At 46.4% G+C, this 21,581-nt stretch overlaps 1 protein-coding gene across 1 annotated transcript in view; it reads left to right on the forward strand.

The window, feature by feature from the left end:
* The window catches only part of LANCL2 (LanC like glutathione S-transferase 2), a 188,527-nt gene that overhangs the window by 60,839 nt on the left and 106,107 nt on the right, over positions 1–21,581 (forward strand). The window lies entirely within an intron of this gene.

Here is a 21,581-nt window from a genome sequence, read left to right on the forward strand (position 1 = left end):
AGGTACTTTTTCACCAACATGCAAAGAACAAGTTTAGTTAGTGTATTACCTGTTTCCCTGGAGTGCGCACAGTTGCCTTCTCTCCTTAGAAACACTTGATATTTCTTTTGGGGTGGAAAAGAAGCCTTATTCTATATTTGGGACAGGTTTTCAGTTACACGTTTCAGGAAAGCATATTTCCAAGCACATTGGAAGCAATACAATTAAAACTTTCAAACGCAATATGATAAAGCCAATCTCATGGCCACAATTGTTTTAAGAAGTACAGATGTATCTTCGTACATCTATCCTCAATGCTCCATGCAGCATGAGATGCCAGGTCTCGTGCAACTCTGCTAAAGTTGGACATCTTTTTTGTTGTTGCTGAAAATGCATTTTAGTCGCAATGCAATGTGACTAGGATGCAGGAGGAGACTCTGCTGATTAATTTGATATAACTCTTATATATTGTGTATGACTGAGTCTGTATACGGAGCAGAACAGTACTTTGTATACAGATTCAGAGACTCAGTCGCACACCGATATACAGTACAATTGTCACATATCAAATTACTCAGTACAGTCTCCTGGTGCAACTAAGACATGTTTTGGCAAAAAGCACACCTGGCACTAGAAGATTCTCACGTGACCTGGCGTGCCAAGGGGGGCAGATTGGCGCAGCTGCAGCAAATATGTATGAGGACATACAGTACTGTGCAAAAGTTCTAGGCAGGGGTGGAAAAAATCGTGCAAGGTAAGAATGCTTTCAAAAATAGAAGTGGTAGTAGATTAATTTTTATTAATTAACAAAATGCAAAGTGAATGAAAAGAAGAGAAATCTAAATCCAATCTGGTGTGACCACTCTTTGCCTTTAAAACAGCATCAGTTCTTCTAGGTACACTCGCACACAGCTTTTGAAGGTACTCAACAGGGAGGTTGTTCCAAAAATCTTTGAGAACTAACCATAGATCTTCTGTGGATGTAGGCTTGCTCATATCCTTCTGTCTCTTCATTTAATCCCAGACAGAATCGATGATGTTGAGATCAGGGCTCTGCAGGGGCCATATCGTCACTTCCAGGACTCTTTGTTCTTCTTACGTTGAAGATGGTTCTTAATGACATAGGCTGTATGTTTGGGGTCATTGTCCTGCTAGAGAAAAAAATTGGAACCAATCAGACGTTGCCCTGATGGTATTGCATGATGTATAAGTACCTGCCTGTATTTCTTGGCATTGAAGCATAAAGAAACAGGCAACATTGAGGAAACAAGGCCAGGCGACTCAACCATGCATGAAAACATAGGAACTGGAGTGCCAAAAAATGGCAGCAGGTGCTCTGCACTGATAATTCAAAATTTTAAATATTTGACTGTAACAGGCAGTTTGTTCGCTAAAGAGCTGGATAGTGGTGCAATACATGAGTTTCTGCAGGCAACAGTGAAGTACAGTATGGTGGAGGTTCCTTGCAAGTTTGGCGCTGCATTTCAGCAAATGGAGTAAAGGATTTGGTCAGGATTAATGGTGTCCCCATTGCTAAGAAATACAGGCAGGTACTTATCCATCAGGGAGATATCTGATTATCTACAAATGTATTCTGCAGCAGCCCAATGCCCCTAAACATACAGCCAATGTCATTAAGAACTATCTTCAGCGTAAAGAAGAACAGAGAGTCCTGGAAGTGATGATATGGCCCCCACAGAGTCCTGATCTCAACATCATTGAGTATGTCTGGGATTACATGAAGAGACAGAAGGATATGAGCAAGCCTACATCAACAGAATGTCTATCTTTAGTTCCAATCTCCCTGCTAAGTTGCTTCAAAAATGTGTGCAAGTGTACCTATAAGAATTTATGCTGTTTTAAAGGCAAAGGGTGGTCACACCAAATATTGATTGGATTTAGATTTCTCTTCTGTTCTGTTTGCATTTTGTTAATTGATAAAAAAAAAAAAAGTATTAACACTTCTATTTTTGAAAGCATTCTTACTTTGCAGCATTTTTTCCACACCTGCCTAAAACTTTTACACAGTACTGTATCTACAAAAGAAGTTTCTGAATTTGGTGAGCCCTCTATATAACCTTTGTGCAAGTACAAAGAGCTTTAGGGAGGGATATGAATAAGATGGATGATACATTTCTTTCAAAATCCCCACACTAACAGGCATATTGATCCAGCTGAATACTCCACAATTAATTGGTCAAAACCCCACTTGGTTTGAAGATGTTGGATGACCTTCAATACCTGGTGGTTGTTTTTTTACACATTATTAAAAGAAATAACAACATAACATTGTGCTTATTGGGTATTATGTCTACAGAGATATGCAATACAAATCTGTAAGTATTACCTAAATCATAGCGGAGTTAATTGGTTTGATTAATTGTCAGTGTATTAAATACACTTGCATTTTAGAAGATCTGCATTACTAAACTTGATTTGTTAGCAATTCATAAATTCTGGAACAAAGTTTAACACTGTAAAAAGAAAAATATGGTTATATTCCTAACCCCATAATTGTCATGGATTACCATATTCCATATGGCTCACTACCATATTCCCCCAATAGATTGCATTACCTTCCTATTGGTGGATTTGGCAGTTTCAGAATGACCTTTTTTTAATGAATATGGATTGGTTGCATGAAAATCTAAATATACTGTATAAGTGCTTGCGAGCACAAAATCTCTTTTGTTATATCTTAATACAGAACAATAAGACTGCAAATGTTCAGGGTTTCAGTTAGCATATGGGGCAATTCCATGAAAATATGAACATAGAGCCTAAAACATAAGTCATCATAGGTACAAGATGTTGGCATTATTAATCGGTTAAAGTGCTCTATTTCTCATACGTCCTAGAGGATGCTGGGAACTCCAAAAGGACCATGGGGTATAGACGGGATCCGCAGGAGACATGGGCATACTATAAGACTGTGAATGGGTGTGAACTGGCTCCTCCCTCTATGCCCCTCCTCCAGACTCCAGTTAGACTCTGTGCCCAGAGAGACTGGACACACACTAGGGGAGCTCTCCTGAGTTTCTCCTAAAAGACTTTTGTTAGGTTTGTTATTTTCAGGGAGACCTGCTGGCAACAGGCTCCCTGCATCGTGGGACTGAGGGGAGAAAAGCAGACCTACTTCTGTGAGTTTCAAGGCTCTGCTTCTTTGGTTACTGGACACCATTAGCTCCAGAGGGTCTGATCACTTGGTTCGCCTAGCTGCTCGTTCCCAGAGCCACGCCGTCAGCCCCCTCACAGAGCCAGAAGAAAGAAGCCGGGTGATTAAAGGAAGAACAGAAGACTTCAGTGACGGCAGAAGACTTCAGAGTCTCAGAGGTACCGCGCTGCGCGCCATTGCTCCCACACACAAGAGGCAGGGCGCAGGGGGGGCGCCCTGGGCAGCAATAACACCTCATATAAATGCCTGGCAAAGAGGTATACAGTGCATCCTTCTCATGTGCTGGTCGCTCTGTTGATAAAGCTCTAGGTCAGCCTGATGAGATGGTCTCAAATCCTCACGAGGAGTCCGAGTGTTTATTCTTTTCCCGCCGTGGATAGAATAAAGTGAGAGTCAACCCCTGGTCTGCACTGGGGCCCTGTCACAAAGGATCGTATACAGGAAGCTAAGTGATATTTTAATTATATGCTTTGATTATATTTGCATTACATACGCATGGGGGAGTGCTTGTATTCAGGAATGGTCGGTTACCTTGGCATCCGATATAATTACCGTAGAGAGAGAGGGGATATTCCTTAAGTTGGGTCTTATCTAGAACATTGCAGCATGCTGCTGTGCGACTACAAGAGGTATGGACCTCTTGGGTTCGCGGCCACTTCCATGGCCGTCTCGACTAGGAGGGCGTTGTGGATTCACCAAGGGCATGCTGAGGCTGCCTCCGAGGAATACTGGAGTATCTTTCCTAGGAAGGTGTAACCTGGTTTGGGGATGGCTTTGTTAAATTGATCTCGGCAGATACCTGTGGTAAGTCTACCTTCTTGACCTATGTCCCTCACAAAGGTTGGTGACGCATTTTTTGTAGGATGCAGTCATTTGACCGGTTGGATACCGTTTTTTCCCCTTCTTTGCAGGTAGAGGAAGATGTAAAAGGTCTGCAGACTTTTCAAGTTCGCAGAAGCAGATATCGTTCTCTGTTTCTACCACATCCAACGCATGTCGCTGGGTCTGTCTTGCTGGAGCCCACACAGGTGGGAACTCGTCTGATACTCTTCAGTCAGTCCTGAAATGGACTTGGACCAGTGAGTTAAGATTAGAGTCCAAAGGGGGACATACTGGAGTTTCCAGTTGATTCCCCTCACTGATTTTTTCAAATTGAACTTACGATTCTCCTCTGGACGGGGAGGTGGTATGCGACGCCATACATGAGTTGGGTCAGGATCAGAACATTGTCCTGCTGTCCCTGAAAAAAAAAAGGTGTTTTTCAAGCTTTTTCATGCTTCTGAGCCCGGACGGCTCGGTCAGAACAACCCCAAAAAGATTTCTACTTAAGAAGTTGAAATACAAGATGGAATCTCTCAGGGCAGTGATCTCCAACCTCTTAAATAAGAAAGAGGGTTTAAATGCGGTTTCATCCGCATTAAGCTTACCTGGGTGATGGCAGTATGATGGTTTTCCTTCAATAGTAAGAGCCATTATTATTATTATTATTATTCTGTACTGGGACGCTCTCCTGATTACGGCGAGGTCTGGAAACAAGTGGTACGAATCGTTTCTCTCTGACAGTCTTCAACACAGAGAATCGCTGTTGGTCCCGACGACGCAGATGTCGGAGTTGGGAATAAGATTAGATTCTGAACTGTTGAGAGTTTGTTTTTTCCTGTGGAAAGAGATCTGAGGATCCAGAATCGGATCAGATTTGCAACAGTGTAAACCCATCAATACGTTCCGTTGATGAAGAAGATGGTTGCGGCCTGCGGGGCCATTCGGTGAGCAGGTCAAATGCCAGAGTGGTTTTTGCGGGACCAGTTGGACATGTGGTCCGGGTCTCACCTGCACATGCACCGGAAAATAATCCTATTTTCCAGAACCAGGATATCTCTTCTGTGGTGGCGTCACAATTTGCACCTCCTAGAGGGACGAAGGTTCGGGATCCAGGATTAGATCCTGGTGTCCATGGATACAAGTCTTCGAGGCTGGGGAACAGTCTTTCCAGGCGAAGAATTTCGAGGGGAAAAGGTCAAGCCGGGTAGCTTGTCTGCAATAAACATTCTTGAATTAAGAGCTATTTACAACGGAACATCTTCACGATCTGCCAGTCTTAATTCTGTCGGACGACTTAACAGCAGTGGCGTAAGTAAGCCGCTAGGGCGGAACGAGGAGCAAAGCGGCAAGGGCAGAAGCCGAAAAAGTTTTCCGCTGGGCGGAAAGGCATGTAAACGCTCTATTAGCGGTCTTCGTTCCGGGTGTAGACAACTGAGAAATAGACTTCCTCAGCAAACACGATCTCCATCCAGGAGAGTGGGGTCTTCATCAAGAATTTTTAGACATGATGGCGTCTCGCCTCTACAAGAAACTTCAGGGATATTGTTCCAGGTCATGGGACACTCAAGCAATAGCAGTGGACGCCCTCGTGACACCGTGGGTTTTTTCAGTCGGTCTATGTGTTCCCTCCACTTTCACTCTTTTCGAAGGTGATAAACATAAGATGAACAAAGGTTCAGGCGATCCTCATTGTTTCGGTCTAGTCAAGGTGGGCTTGGTATCCAGATCTTCAAGACTTACTCATAGAAGATCCCTGGCCTCTTCCTCTACGAGAGGACCTGTTACAGCAAGGACCGGGCGTGTATCAAGACTTACCGCGGCTGCGTTTGACGGCATGGCGATTGAACGCCATATCCTAGTCCGAAAGGGTATTTCCGGTGAAGCCATTTCCACATTGCTTCAGGCTAGGAAAGGAGTAACGGCAAAGCTTTACCACCGTAATTGGAGGAAGTATGTGTCTTGGTGTGAATCCAAGGAGGCTCCTACGGAAGATTTCAGCTGGGTCGTTTTCTCCATTTTTTTGCAAACAGGTGCGGATGCAGGCCTAAAGTTAGGCTCCATTAAAGTGCGGATTTCGGCCTTATCAAATTTCTTTCAAAAGGAATTGGCCACCCTTCCAGAAGTTCAGACTTTCGTGAAAGGAGTGCTGCACGTCTAACCTCCTTTTGTGCCCCTAGTGGTCCAGGGGACCTTAACGTGATGTTGCAGTTTCTTATGTCACACTGGTTGGAACCTTTACGAAAGGTTGAGGTAAATTTTCTCACTTGGAAAGTGGTTATGATATTGGCCTTGGCGTCCGCAAGGCGGGTGTCGGAATTAGCGGCTTTGTCTCACAAGAGCCCCTATTTGATTTTCCATGTGGATAGAGCGAAATTGAGAACTCTGCAACATTTTTTGCCAAAAGTGGTTTCTACGTTTCACATGAACCAACCTATTGTGGTGCCTGTGGCTACTGAAGCCTTGGCTGATTCGAAGTCTCTCGATGTAGTCAGAGCTTTGAATATTTATGTAGTCAGAACGGCTCAGATTGGGGACATAGAGGCTCTGTTTGTCCTGTATGCTCCCAACAAAATTGGGGCTCCTGCTTCTAAGCAGACTGTTGCACCCTGGATCTGTGATACGATTTGGCATGCTCATTATATGGCTGGATTTCCGTTACCGAAGTCGGTGAAGGCCCATTCTACCAGGAAGGTGGGCTCTTCTTGAGCGGATGCCCGAGGAGTCTCGGCGGTTTACCTTTGCCGAGCAGCTACTTGGTCGGGTTCAAACACTTTTGCTAAGTTCTACAAGTTTGATACCTTGCCTGATGAGGACCTCATGTTGCTCAATCGGTGCTGCAGAGTCGTCCGCACTCTCCCGCCCGGATGGGAGCTTTGGTATAGACCCCATGGTCCTTTTGGAGTTCCCATCATCCTCTAGGACAGAGGTTCTCAAACTCGGTCCTCAGGACCCCACACAGTGCATGTTTTGCAGGTAACCCAGCAGGTGCACAGGTGTATTAATTACTCACTGACACATTGTAAAAGGTCCACAGGTGGAGCTAATTATTTCACTTGTGATTCTGTGAGGAGACCTGCAAAACATGCACTGTGTGGGGTCCTGAGGACCGAGTTTGAGAACCTATGCTCTAGGACGTATGAGAAAATAGGATTTTAATACCTACCGGTAAATCCTTTTCTCTTAGTCCGTAGAGGATGCTGGGCGCCCGTCCCAGTGCGTACTGTATCTGCAGCTATTTGTGGTTAAACTCATGTGGTGTTTCTTTTCAGTCAAGTCGGTTGCTGATGTTATTCATGCCATGGCATGCGTTATGCTATTATTGGTCGTGTTTACACACAGGTTGTGTTACGTTTTCGGTCAACATATTGCTGTCTATTTTTCATGCCGTCGGCTGGTGTTCTCTTGAATGCCACGTTCTGCGGCATGTTCGAGGTGTGAGCTGGTATGACACTCACCGTGTTTAAAAAATAAATTCTTTCCTCGAAATGTCCATCTCCCTGGGCACAGTTCTCTAACTGAAGTCTGGAGGAGGGGCATAGAGGGAGGAGCCAGTTCACACCCATTCAAAGTCTTATAGTGTACCCATGTCTCCTGCGGATCCCGTCTATACCCCATGTTCCTTTTGGAGTTCCCAGCATCCTCTACGGACTAAGAGAAAAGGATTTACCGGTAGGTATTAAAATCCTATTTTTGCTAATAGAGGAAAATATTTTTATGTGTGAGCTAGTACTTCATATTAGGGCTCTTTAACCTATATATAAACCAATATAATGGGCAGATATTCATTCATTTGCATGTAAAGCAATTCAAATGTGTTTTATTAAATTATCGAATACAATCTCAATATCAGGGTTAATATAATGAAAATAAGGCAATTTTAACAGCAATAAATAATTATTTCTCATACGTCCTAGAGGATGCTGGGGATGCTTCAAGAACCATGGGGTATAGACGGGATCCGCAGGAGACATGGGCACTTTAAGACGGTGTGAACTGGCTCCTCCCTCTATGCCCCTCCTCCAGACTCCAGTTAGATTCTGTGCCCAGGGAGACTGGTCACAAACAGGGGAGCTCTACTGAGTTTCTCTGAAAAAAGACTTATGTTAGGTTTTTTATGTTCAGGGAGCACTGCTGGCAACAGGCTCCCTGCTTCGAGGGACTGAGGGGAGAGAAGCAGACATACTTCTGTGAGTTCAAAGGCTTTGCTTCTTAGGCTACTGGACACCATTAGCTCCAGAGGGTTCGATCGCTTGGTACGCCTAGCTGCTCGTTCCCGAGGCCGCGCCATCACCCCCCTTGCAGAGCCAGAAGAAAGAAGCCGGGTGAGTAAAAGAAGAAACGAAGACTTCAGTGACTGCAGAAGACTGCAGGTCCTGGGGTACCGCGCAGCGGTCGCGCTGCGCGCCATGCTCCCAAACACACAGCGGCACTGACAGGGTGCAGGGCGCAGGGAGGGCGCCCTGGGGAGCATGGGGACTTGAAAGGACTGGCAAAAGTTATATGTAAAGTGCCTAGGCACTCAATATAGACCCCCGCCAGTATAAAAATGTTAAAATGAGCGGGACTGAATAGCGCCGTGAGGGGGCGTGGCTTAGTCCCCACAGCTCTGGCCAGCGCCATTTTCTCTTCACAGAAGCTGCAGAGACGCTGGCACTGACCTCCACACTGCTGTACAAGTAACAGGGTGCAAAACGGGGGGGTCACAGTAGATTTGGTGCTACAGGTTGAGTATCCCATATCCAAATATTCCGAAATACGGAATATTCCGAAATACAGACTTTTTTGAGTGAGATAGTGAAACTTTTGTTTTTTGATGGCTCAATGTACACAAACTGTGTTTAATACACAAAGCTATTAAAAATATCGTATTAAATGACCTTCAGGCTGTGTGTATGAGGTGTATATGAAACATAAATGAATTGTGTGAATGTACACACACTTTGTTTAATGCTCAAAGTTATAAAAAATATTGGCTAAAATTACCTTCAGGCTGTGTGTATAAGGTGTGTATGAAACATAAATGCATTCTGTGCTTAGATTTAGGTCCCATCGCCATGATATCTCATTATGGTATGCAATTATTCCAAACTACGGAAAAATCCGATATCCAAAATACCTCTGGTCCCAAGCATTTTGGATAAGGGATACTCAACCTGTATTATCTTTATTATAAAAGCGCTAGCAGGTCTGAGGCATTGTATGTAAAGTTTCAGCACCGGGTTGGGCGCTGGGTTGTGAGCTGGCAAACTCCCTCTGTGTCTTTCTAACAGGCTTTGCTGTGGGTCTGTCCCCTATAGCCCAGTGTGATTGTAGGTGTCGGTACGTGTGTGTCGACATGTCTGAGGCTGAATGCTCTTCCCAGGAGGAAGCCGGAGTGGGGACAGAAAAGGAGGTGGGAGTGACCCTGTCGGCACCGCCGACTGCTGAGTGGGTAAATATGTTGAGTGTTTTGAATGCAAATGTGGCTCGGTTGACTAAGAGATTAGATAAATCAGAGTCTAAGAACCAGACATGGAGGAAATCCATGGAAGATGCATTGTCACAAGCTCAGACCCCTTCGGGGTCACAGAAACGTGCATTTACCCAGATAGCAGATACAGATACCGAAACGGACTCTGATTCCAGTGTCGACTATAGTGATGCCAGATTAAATCCTAAACTGTCTAAGAGCATTCAGTACATGATTGTGGCGATAAAAGACGTATTACATATCACGGAGGACCCTGCTGTTCCTGATACTAGGGTCTGTATGTTTAAAGGAAAGAAACCTGAGGTAACGTTTCCTCCCTCTCATGAACTGAACGCTCTTTTTGAAAAGGCTTGGGAAAATCCTGATAAGAAGGTACAGGTTCCCAAAAGAATTCCAGTGGCATATCCGTTCCCCTCGGGGAACAGGGAAAAGTGGGAGTCAACCCCCACAGTGGACAAAGCTCTATCACGTCTGTCCAAGAAGGTGGCGCTTCCGTCTCCGGACACGGCAGCCCTAAGCAGGAGAATACACTAAAATCCATTTATGTTACTACAGGTTCGCTACTCAGGCCTGCCGTTGCTTCGGCATGGGTGAGTAGCGCTATTGAAAAATGGGCAGATAACTTGTCATCTGAGATAGATACCCTGGACAGGGATAACGTGCTTTTGACTCTGGGTCATATCAGGGACGCTACAGCATATTTAAAAGAAGCTGCAAGGGATATTGGCCCTTTGGGATCAAGGGCCAATGTCATGGCTGTCTCGGCTAGAAGGGCATTGTGGATTCATCAATGGAATGCTGATGCTGACTCGAAGAAGGCTATGGAGTCTTTACCGTTAAACGGTAGTGTCTTGTTTGGTGACGGCCTCACTGACCTGGTATCTACGGCTACCACGGGTAAGTCGTCCTTTTTACCTTATGTTCCTGCGCAACAAAAGAAAATGCCCCACTATCAGGTGCAGTCCTTTCGGCCCAATAAATACAAAAAAGGACGAGGATCCTCCTTCCTTGCTGCGAGAGGAAGAGGAAAAGGAAAAAGGTCACAGGCTGTGGCAAGTTCCCAAGAACAGAAGTCCTCTCCGGCTTCTACCAAATACACCGCATGATGCTGGGGCTCCTCTGCGGGAGTCCGCACCAGTGGGGGTACGTCTCAAACTCTTCAGTCAGGTCTGGGCTCGCTCGGCCCTGGATCCTTGGATATTAGAAATAGTGACCCAAGGGTACAAATTAGAGTTTCAAGACATGCCCCCTCACCGAGTTTTCAAATTGGTCTTGCCAGCTTCTCTTCCAGAACGGGAGGTGGTATGCGCTGCGATACTAAAGCTGTGTCAAAATCAAGTCATTGTCACGGTACCCCCGTCACAACAGGGGGAGGGTTTTTATTCGAGTCTGTTCGTGGTACCAAAGCCGGATGGCTCGGTCAGACCGATTCTGAATCTAAAATCCCTCAATTTCTTTCTAAAAAAATTCAAATTCAAGATGGAATCTCTCCGAGCAGTGATCTCCAGTCTGGAGGAAGGGGATTTTATGGTGTCGGTCGATACAAAGGATGCCTACTTACACGTTCCTATATATCCTCCACATCAGGCTTACCTGAGGTTTGCTGTTCAGGATTGTCATTACCAATTTCAGACGTTGCCGTTTGGTTTGTCCACGGCTCCGAGAATTTTCTCCAAGGTTATGGTGGAAATTATGGTTCTCCTGCGCAAGCAGGGAATCACAATTATCCCGTACTTGGACGATCTCCTCATGAAGGCGAAATCCAAGGAGCAATTGCTGAAAAACGTTGCGCTCTCTCTGACGATTCTGCAACAACAAGGTTGGCTTGCCAAAATCACAATTGGTTCCGACGACACGGCTGTCATTCCTGGGTATGATTCTGGATACAGAATTACAGAGAGTCTTTCTTCCAGTGGAAAAGGCTCTGGAAATACAGAACAACGAAGCTTGTATGCACATAAACATTCTGGAATTAAGGGCCATTTACAACGGCATTCTGCAAGCGGAACATCTTCGCGGTCTGCCCGTCTTGATTCAGTCAGACAACATAACAGCAGTGGCGTACATAAACCCCCAGGGCGATACAAAGAGCAGAGCGGCAATGGCCGAGGCCACGGAGGTTCTTCGCTGGGTGGAAAGATATGCAAGCGCTCTGTCAGCGGTCTTCATTCCAGGAGTCGACAACTGGGAAGCAGACTTTCTCAGCAGACACGATCTCCATCCAGGAGAGTGGGGTCTTCATCAAGAGGTCTTTGCAGAAGTGACAAGTCATTGGGGAATTCCTCAAATAGACATGATGGCGTCCCGCCTCAACAAGAAACTTCAGAGATATTGTTCCAGGTCAAGGGACCCTCAAGCGGTAGCGGTGGACGCCCTAGTGACACCGTGGGTGTTTCCGTCGGTATATGTGTTCCCTCCAATTCCTCTCATTCCAAAGGTGATAAAGATGATAAGAAGAACAAGGGTTCAGGCGATACTCATTGTTCCAGATTGGCCAAGGTGGGCCTGGTATCCAGATCTTCAAGAATTACTCATAGAAGATCCCTGGCCTCTTCCTCTACGGGAGGACCTGTTACAGCAAGGACCGTGCGTGTATCAAGACTTACCGCGGCTGCGTTTGACGGCATGGCGGTTGAACGCCAAATCTTAGCCCGAAAGGGTATTCCCAGTGAAGTCATTCCCACACTTCTTCAGGCTAGAAAAGAAGTAATGGCAAAGCATTACCACCGTATTTGGAGGAAATATGTGTCTTGGTGTGAATCCAAGAAGGCTCCTACGGAAGAATTTCAGCTGGGGAGTTTGCTCCATTTTTTGCAAGCAGGTGTGGATGCGGGCCTAAAGTTGGGCTCTATTAAAGTACAAATTTCGGCTTTGTCAATCTTCTTTCAGAAAGAATTGGCCTCCCTTCCAGAAGTTCAGACCTTCGTGAAAGGCGTGCTGCACATCCAACCTCCATTTGTGCCCCCTGTGGCACCGTGGGATCTTAATGTGGTATTGCGGTTCCTGCAATCTCATTGGTTTGAACCTTTACGTAAGGTTGAGCTAAAATTCCTTACTTGGAAAGTAGTCATGTTGTTGGCCTTGGCATCCGCAAGGCGGGTATCTGAGTTGGCGGCTTTGTCTCACAAAAGCCCCTATTTAATCTTCCATGCTGATAGAGCGGAGTTGAGAACTCGTCATCAATTTCTGCCAAAAGTGGTTTCATCATTTCACGTAAACCAGCCTATTGTGGTGCCGGTGGCTGCTGATGCCTTGGCGGATTCGGAGTCTCTTGATGTGGTCAGAGCTTTGAAGATCTATGTCGCCAGAGCGGCGCAGATTAGGAAAACAGAGGCTCTGTTTGTCCTGTGGGCTCCCAACAAGATTGGGGCTCCTGCATCCAAGCAGACTATTGCATGCTGGATCTGTAATACGATTGAGCAGGCTCATTCTACGGCAGGATTGCCGTTACTGAAATCGGTAAAAGCCCATTCTACCAGAAAGGTGGGCTCATCCTGGGCGGCTGCCCGAGGGGTCTCGGCATTACAGCTTTGCCAAGCTGCTCCTTGGTCGGGTTCAAACACCTTTGCAAAGTTTTACAAGTTTGATACCCTGGCTAAGGAGGACCTCTTGTTTGGTCAATTGGTGTTGCAGAGTCATCCGCACTCTCCCGCCCGTTCTAGAGCTTTGGTATAAACCCCATGGTTGTTGAAGCATCCCCAGCATCCTCTAGGACGTATGAGAAAATAGAATTTTAATACCTACCGGTAAATCCTTTTCTCTTAGTCCGTAGAGGATGCTGGGCGCCCGTCCCTGTGCGGACACTATCTGCAGTACTTGTTTAATAGTTATTGCTTGTGTTACACAAAGGTTGTGTTTCGGTTATGGTCAGCCTGTTGCTGATTTTGTTCATGCCGTTGACTGGACTTTTTGTTCATGCCATGTTGTACGGCGTGTTTGTGGTGTGAGCTTGTGTGTATCTCACCCTTAGTTTAACAATAAATCCTTTTCCTCGAAATATCCGTCTCCCTGGGCACAGTTCCTATAACTGGAGTCTGGAGGAGGGGCATAGAGGGAGGAGCCAGTTCACACCCATTTAAAGTCTTAAAGTGCCCATGTCTCCTGCGTATCCCGTCTATACCCCATGGTTCTTGAAGCATCCGCAGCATCCTCTACGGACTAAGAGAAAAGGATTTACCGGTAGGTATTAAAATCCTATTTTCTCCATGTTATGGTTACATTAAAACGTATAATAGTAAAGTTGATTCCGTTACCGAAAAAGGTTAAAAAAAAAACCCTGACTATTAAGATTTTGAAATATTACCTCAAAATTCAATTTTATGTTAAGTTTTCCCATGCACATTGCCTCATAGTAACATGTCCCATGAATGGAGATTCCGCTACTGACTTTGAAAGTACTGTACAGTAGGCAGATTTATCAAGGATAACTTACTGTACACAAGATAGCACTTAAGGTATTTTGATAGTATTGTACATGGGGTTTATTGTGGGCTGTTGGATTTTGAGGATTTGTTCATATTAGTGGTGGCAGTTGTATGATGATTTGGTTTATCACTGTAAAAAGATGATTCTATTACCGGTGGAATTGCCCTATGACAAAACAATGATGCAACATCAATCCTTACAGATATAAAATATAAGACATTATTTTAGAGAAATATAAAGTTTAGATTAATGATATGGGCGTAAGGCGCTAAGAGATTGCATTTGTGACCCATCATGCACCTTTTCAGTTGTGTATGCTAACCTGCAAACTATACTTCATCATCAATTTTCATAGCGTCACTGTATGCAGTGCTGAATAGATGATGTGTGTCATTCATCTCATACCCGGCCCCATTGTAGCTTACAGTTAATTCCCATACCACACAAGCACACATAAACATATGGGTTTGTTTCTATTTGTCAGAATGACATTTACTAGAGAGAGTTTGGCCGCCGCGCAGGTAAGGTACTGTACAGCTCTCCTGAATTATTATGTAGTGTCAGAGTTTTAAATTAAGGAGAGGTGCTACTAGAACTAAGATAAAAACAAGAGTGGGGGTGTGGTGCACAATACAGTATGTACAATGTTGTGTAACCTATAACTGGTATTTCTGAAATATTCCATACTAGATTATAATGTAAATTATGCTCCTTGTTTGCAGTAAATTTTATTAAAGCAAGTGTATAAAGGTAAAAATATACGTTTTGGTAAGAACTTACTGTTGATAGCGGTATTTCTCCTAAGTCCACAGGATATCATTGGGATATGATAACGCAACAGTGGATTTGTCGTAAGCAGTCAAAGCTTTTCCGCCTCCCAGCATGCAACGGGCCCGTCCATATATCCCTGCGTCCTGGCTCAGGCAAATCAGTTGTTTTTTTCCAAAGCTCAAGGCAGGAGCATCATGGAGAGCCCTAATCAGGCGAGAAGAACACACATGCACACCCTTCCGTACAAGAAGGAAGAGGTTAGTGAGTAAAAGGATCCTCAATCCGGTGCATCAGGGTGGGATCCCTGTGGATCCTGTGGACTTAGGAGAAATAGAGTTATCAACGGTAAGTTCTTACCATAACGTATATTTCTCTGACGTCCTAGTGGATGCTGGGGACTCCGAAAGGACCATGGGGAATAGCGGCTCCGCAGGAGACTGGGCACAAAAGTAAAAGCTTTAAGACTACCTGGTGTGCACTGGCTCCTCCCCCTATGACCCTCCTCCAAGCCTTAGTTAGATTTTTGTGCCCGAACGAGAAGGGTGCAGTCTAGGTGGCTCTCCTGAGCTGCTTAGAAAAAAGTTTAGTTTTAGGTTTTTTATTTTCAGTAAGACCTGCTGGCAACAGGCTCACTGCATCGAGGGACTAAGGGGAGAAGAAGCGAACTCACCTGCGTGCAGAGTGGATTGGGCTTCTTAGGCTACTGGACATTAGCTCCAGAGGGACGATCACAGGCCCAGCCATGGATGGGTCCCAGAGCCGCGCCGCCGTCCCCCTTACAGAGCCAGAAGAGCAGAAGAGGTCCGGAAAAATCGGCGGCAGAAGACGTCCTGTCTTCAATAAGGTAGCGCACAGCACCGCAGCTGTGCGCCATTGCTCTCAGCACACTTCACACTCCGGTCACTGAGGGTGCAGGGCGCTGGGTGGGGGCGCCCTGAGACGCAATATAAACACCTTAGGGGGCAAAAAATGCATCACATATAGCTCCTGGGCTATATGGATGCATTTAACTCATGCATGTTTTTCCATAAAAAAGCGGGAGAACGGCCGCCGAGATGGGGGCGGAGCCTATCTCCTCAGCACACTGGCGCCATTTTTCCTCACAGCTCCGTTGGAGGGAAGCTCCCTGACTCTCCCCTGCAGTCCTGCACTACAGAAACAGGGTAAAACAAGAGAGGGGGGGCACTAATTTGGCAGATAAATCTATACAGCAGCTATATAAGGGAAAAACACTTATATAAGGTTATCCCTGTATATATATAGCGCTCTGGTGTGTGCTGGCAAACTCTCCCTCTGTCTCCCCAAAGGGCTAGTGGGGTCCTGTCCTCTATCAGAGCATTCCCTGTGTGTGTGCTGTGTGTCGGTACGTTGTGTCGACATGTATGAGGAGGAAAATGGTATGGAGGCGGAGCAATTGCCTGTATTAGTGATGTCACCCCCTAGGGAGTCGACACCTGACTGGATGGTCTTATGGAAGGAATTACGTGATAGTGTCAGCACTTTACAAAAGACTGTTGACGACATGAGACAGCCGGCAAATCAGTTAATACCTGTACAGGCGTCTCAAACACCGTCGGGGGCTCTAAAGCGCCCGTTACCTCAGGTGGTCGACACAGACCCAGACAGACTCCAGTGTCGACGGTGAGGAAACAAACGTATTTTCCAGTAGGGCCACACGTTACATGATCACGGCAATGAAGGAGGTTTTGAACATTTCTGATACTACAAGTACCACAAAAAAGGGTATTATGTGGGGTGTGAAAAAACTACCCGTAGTTTTTCCTGAATCAGATGAATTAAATGAGGTGTGTGATGAAGCGTGGGTTTCCCCCGATAAAAAACTGCTAATTTCTAAAAAATTATTGGCATTATACCCTTTCCCGCCAGAGGTTAGGGCGCGTTGGGAAACACCCCCTAGGGTAGATAAGGCGCTCACACGCTTATCAAAACAAGTGGCGTTACCGTCTCCTGATACGGCCGCCCTCAAGGAACCAGCTGATAGGAAGCTGGAAAATATCCTAAAAAGTATATACACACATACTGGTATTATACTGCGACCAGCAATCGCCTCAGCCTGGATGTGCAGTGCTGGGGTGGCTTGGTCGGATTCCCTGACTGAAAATATTGATACCCTGGACAGGGACAATATATTATTGACTATAGAGCATTTAAAGGATGCATTTCTATATATGAGAGATGCACAGAGGGATATTTGCACTCTGGCATCAAGAGTAAGTGCGCTGTCCATTTCTGCCAGAAGAGGGTTATGGACGCGACAGTGGTCAGGTGATGCGGATTCCAAACGGCATATGGAAGTATTGCCGTATAAAGGGGAGGAGTTATTTGGGGTCGGTCTATCGGACCTAGTGGCCACGGCAACGGCTGGGAAATCCACCTTTTTACCCCAGGTCACCTCTCAGCAGAAAAAGACACCGTCTTTTCAGGCTCAGTCCTTTCGTCCCCATAAGGGCAAGCAGGCAAAAGGCCACTCGTATCTGCCCCGGGGCAGAGGAAGGGGAAAAAGACTGCAGCAGACAGCCTCTTCCCAGGAACAGAAGCCCTCCCCCGCTTCTGCCAAGTCCTCAGCATGACGCTGGGGCCTTACAAGCGGACTCAGGCACGGTGGGGGCCCATCTCAAGAATTTCAGCGCGCAGTGGGCTCACTCGCAAGTGGACCCCTGGATCCTGCAGGTAGTATCTCAGGGGTACAAATGGGAATTCGAGACGTCTCCCCCTCGCCGGTTCCTGAAGTCTGCTTTACCAACGTCTCCCCCCGACAGGGAGGCGGTATTGGAAGCCATTCACAAGCTGTATTCCCAGCAGGTGATAATCAAGGTACCCCTCCTACAACAGGGAAAGGGGTATTATTCCACACTGTTTGTGGTACCGAAGCCGGACGGCTCGGTGAGACCTATTTTAAATCTGAAATCCTTGAACACTTACATACAAAGGTTCAAATTCAAGATGGAATCACTCAGAGCAGTGATAGCGAACCTGGAAGAAGGGGACTATATGGTGTCTCTGGACATCAAGGATGCTTACCTCCATGTCCCAATTTGCCCTTCTCACCAAGGGTACCTCAGGTTTGTGGTACAGAACTGTCACGATCAGTTTCAGACGCTGCCGTTTGGATTGTCCACGGCACCCCGGGTCTTTACCAAGGTAATGGCCGAAATGATGATTCTTCTTCGAAGAAAAGGCGTCTTAATTATCCCTTACTTGGACGATCTCCTGATAAGGGCAAGGTCCAGAGAACAGTTAGAGGTCGGAGTAGCACTATCTCAAGTAGTACTACGACAGCACGGATGGATTCTAAATATTCCAAAATCGCAGCTGATTCCGACGACACGTCTGCTGTTCCTAGGGATGATTCTGGACACAGTACAGAAAAAGGTGTTTCTCCCGGAGGAGAAAGCCAGGGAGTTATCCGACCTAGTCAGGAACCTCCTAAAACCAGGCCAAGTGTCAGTGCATCAATGCACAAGGGTCCTGGGAAAAATGGTGGCTTCTTACGAAGCGATTCCATTCGGCAGATTCCACGCAAGAACTTTTCAGTGGGATCTGCTGGACAAATGGTCCGGATCGCATCTTCAAATGCATCAGCGGATAACCCTGTCTCCAAGAACAAGGGTGTCTCTCCTGTGGTGGTTGCAGAGTGCTCATCTTCTAGAGGGCCGCAGATTCGGCATTCAGGACTGGGTCCTGGTGACCACGGATGCCAGCCTGAGAGGCTTGGGAGCAGTCACACAGGGAAGAAATTTCCAGGGCTTGTGGTCAAGCATGGAAACGTCACTTCACATAAATATCCTGGAACTAAGGGCCATTTACAATGCCCTAAGTCAGGCAAGGCCTCTGCTTCAGGGTCAGCCGGTGCTGATCCAGTCGGACAACATCACGGCAGTCGCCCACGTAAACAGACAGGGCGGCACAAGAAGCAGGAGGGCAATGACGGAAGTTGCAAGGATTCTTCGCTGGGCGGAAAATCATGTGATAGCACTGTCAGCAGTGTTCATTCCGGGAGTGGACAACTGGGAAGCAGACTTCCTCAGCAGACACGATCTCCACCCGGGGGAGTGGGGACTTCACCCAGAAGTCTTCCACATGATTGTGAACCGTTGGGAAAAACCAAAGGTGGACATGATGGCGTCCCGCCTCAACAAAAAACTGGACAGATATTGCGCCAGGTCAAGGGACCCTCAGGCAATAGCTGTGGACGCTCTGGTAACACCGTGGGTGTACCAGTCAGTGTATGTGTTCCCTCCTCTGCCTCTCATACCCAAGGTACTGAGAATCATAAGAAGGAGAGGAGTAAGGACTATACTCGTGGCTCCGGATTGGCCAAGAAGGACTTGGTACCCGGAACTTCAAGAGATGCTCACGGAAGACCCGTGGCCTCTACCTCTAAGAAAGGACCTGCTCCAGCAGGGACCATGTCTGTTCCAAGACTTACCGCGGCTGCGTTTGACGGCATGGCGGTTGAACGCCGGATCCTGAAGGAAAAAGGCATTCCGGATGAAGTCATCCCTACCCTGATCAAAGCCAGGAAGGATGTAACTGTGCAACATTATCACCGTATTTGGCGTAAATATGTTGCGTGGTGTGAGGCCAGGAAGGCCCCTACAGAGGAATTTCAACTGGGTCGTTTCCTGCATTTCCTGCAAACAGGACTGTCTATGGGCCTAAAATTAGGGTCCATTAAGGTTCAAATTTCGGCCCTGTCAATATTCTTCCAAAAAGAACTAGCTTCAGTTCCTGAAGTTCAGACGTTTGTCAAGGGGGTACTGCATATACAGCCTCCTTTTGTGCCTCCAGTGGCACCTTGGGATCTCAATGTAGTTTTGGGGTTCCTAAAATCACATTGGTTTGAACCACTCACCACTGTGGACTTAAAATATCTCACATGGAAAGTGGTAATGCTGTTAGCCCTGGCCTCAGCCAGGCGTGTCTCAGAATTGGCGGCTTTATCCTATAAAAGCCCTTACCTAATTTTTCATACGGACAGGGCAGAATTGAGGACTCGTCCTCAATTTCTCCCTAAGGTGGTTTCAGCATTTCACTTAAACCAGCCTATTGTGGTGCCTGCGGCTACTAGGGACTTGGAGGATTCCAAGTTGCTGGACGTAGTCAGGGCCCTGAAAATATATGTTTCCAGGACGGCTGGAGTCAGAAAATCTGACTCGCTGTTTATCCTGTATGCACCCAACAAGCTGGGTGCTCCTGCTTCTAAGCAGACTATTGCTCGTTGGATTTGTAGTACAATTCAGCTTGCACATTCTGTGGCAGGCCTGCCACAGCCAAAATCTGTAAAAGCCCATTCCACACGGAAAGTGGGCTCATCTTGGGCGGCTGCCCGAGGGGTCTCGGCTTTACAACTTTGCCGAGCAGCTACTTGGTCAGGGGCAAACACGTTTGCTAAATTCTACAAATTTGATACCCTGGCTGAGGAGGACCTGGAGTTCTCTCATTCGGTGCTGCAGAGTCATCCGCACTCTCCCGCCCGTTTGGGAGCTTTGGTATAATCCCCATGGTCCTTTCGGAGTCCCCAGCATCCACTAGGACGTCAGAGAAAATAAGAATTTACTTACCGATAATTCTATTTCTCATAGTCCGTAGTGGATGCTGGGCGCCCATCCCAAGTGCGGATTGTCTGCAATACTTGTACATAGTTATTGTTACAAAAAATCGGGTTATTGTTGTGAGCCATCTTTTCAGAGGCTCCTCTGTTATCATGCTGTTAACTGGGTTCAGATCACAAGTTGTACGGTGTGATTGGTGTGGCTGGTATGAGTCTTACCCGGGATTCAAAATCCTTCCTTATTGTGTACGCTCGTCCGGGCACAGTATCCTAACTGAGGCTTGGAGGAGGGTCATAGGGGGAGGAGCCAGTGCACACCAGGTAGTCTTAAAGCTTTTACTTTTGTGCCCAGTCTCCTGCGGAGCCGCTATTCCCCATGGTCCTTTCGGAGTCCCCAGCATCCACTACGGACTATGAGAAATAGAATTATCGGTAAGTAAATTCTTATTTTCTCCTGCAGGGTCCACAGGTTATCCACAGGTTATCCACAGGATAACATTGTGATGTCCCAAAGCAAGTTAGTGGTGGGGACATTCCTGATTGGACAGCAGAATCCTTCACCCGATTTGAGCATTGTGAGAGGCAATGGTATTAATGGCATAATGTCTGATGAATGTGTTAATGGACGACCACGTGGCTGCCTTACATATCTGTTCTGCTGAAGCACCACGTTGTGCTGCCCATGATGGACCTACCTTACGAGTAGAGTGAGCAGAGACATTAGCCGGAACAGGGAGATCAGCTTGAGAATATGCTTCTGAAATCGTCATCCGAAGCCACCTCGCCAGTGTCTGCTTATCAGCAGGCCATCATCTCTTGTGAAATCCATAGAGAACCAAGAGAGAATCTGCCTTTCTGATAGCACTGGTACAATCTACGTAGATCCTTAAGGCACAGACTACGTCCAACGATGCATCTCGCGCAGAAAGGTCCGGCCCTACAATTTCTTTGTTAAGGTGGAATTTAGACACCACCATAGGATGATACCCAGATTTAGTTCTGAGAACTTCTCTATCTGGATAAAAAAAATCAGAAATGGAGGATGACGTAACAATGCCCCTAAATCTGAAACTTTTCTAGCTGAATCCATGGCCAGTAGAAAGAGAACTTTAGCTGTCAACAATTTAAGATCCACTCTTTTAAGTGGTTCAAATGGGGCAACTTGAATTGTCCCAAGGCACTGTAGGAGGAACAAAAGGAGGTTGAATGCGCAGCATTCCCTGGAAAATAAGTGCGCACATCCTGTAGGTTGGCAATTTTCTTTTGGAACCATACAGTCAATTCTGACACTTGCAATCTCAAGGAAGCCACCCTTAAACCTTTATCCATTCCTGCCTGAAGGAATACTAAGACCCTGGAAACTC

This window comes from Pseudophryne corroboree, chromosome 5, assembly GCF_028390025.1.
Source record: "Pseudophryne corroboree isolate aPseCor3 chromosome 5, aPseCor3.hap2, whole genome shotgun sequence".
NCBI classification, from domain to species: domain Eukaryota; kingdom Metazoa; phylum Chordata; class Amphibia; order Anura; family Myobatrachidae; genus Pseudophryne; species Pseudophryne corroboree.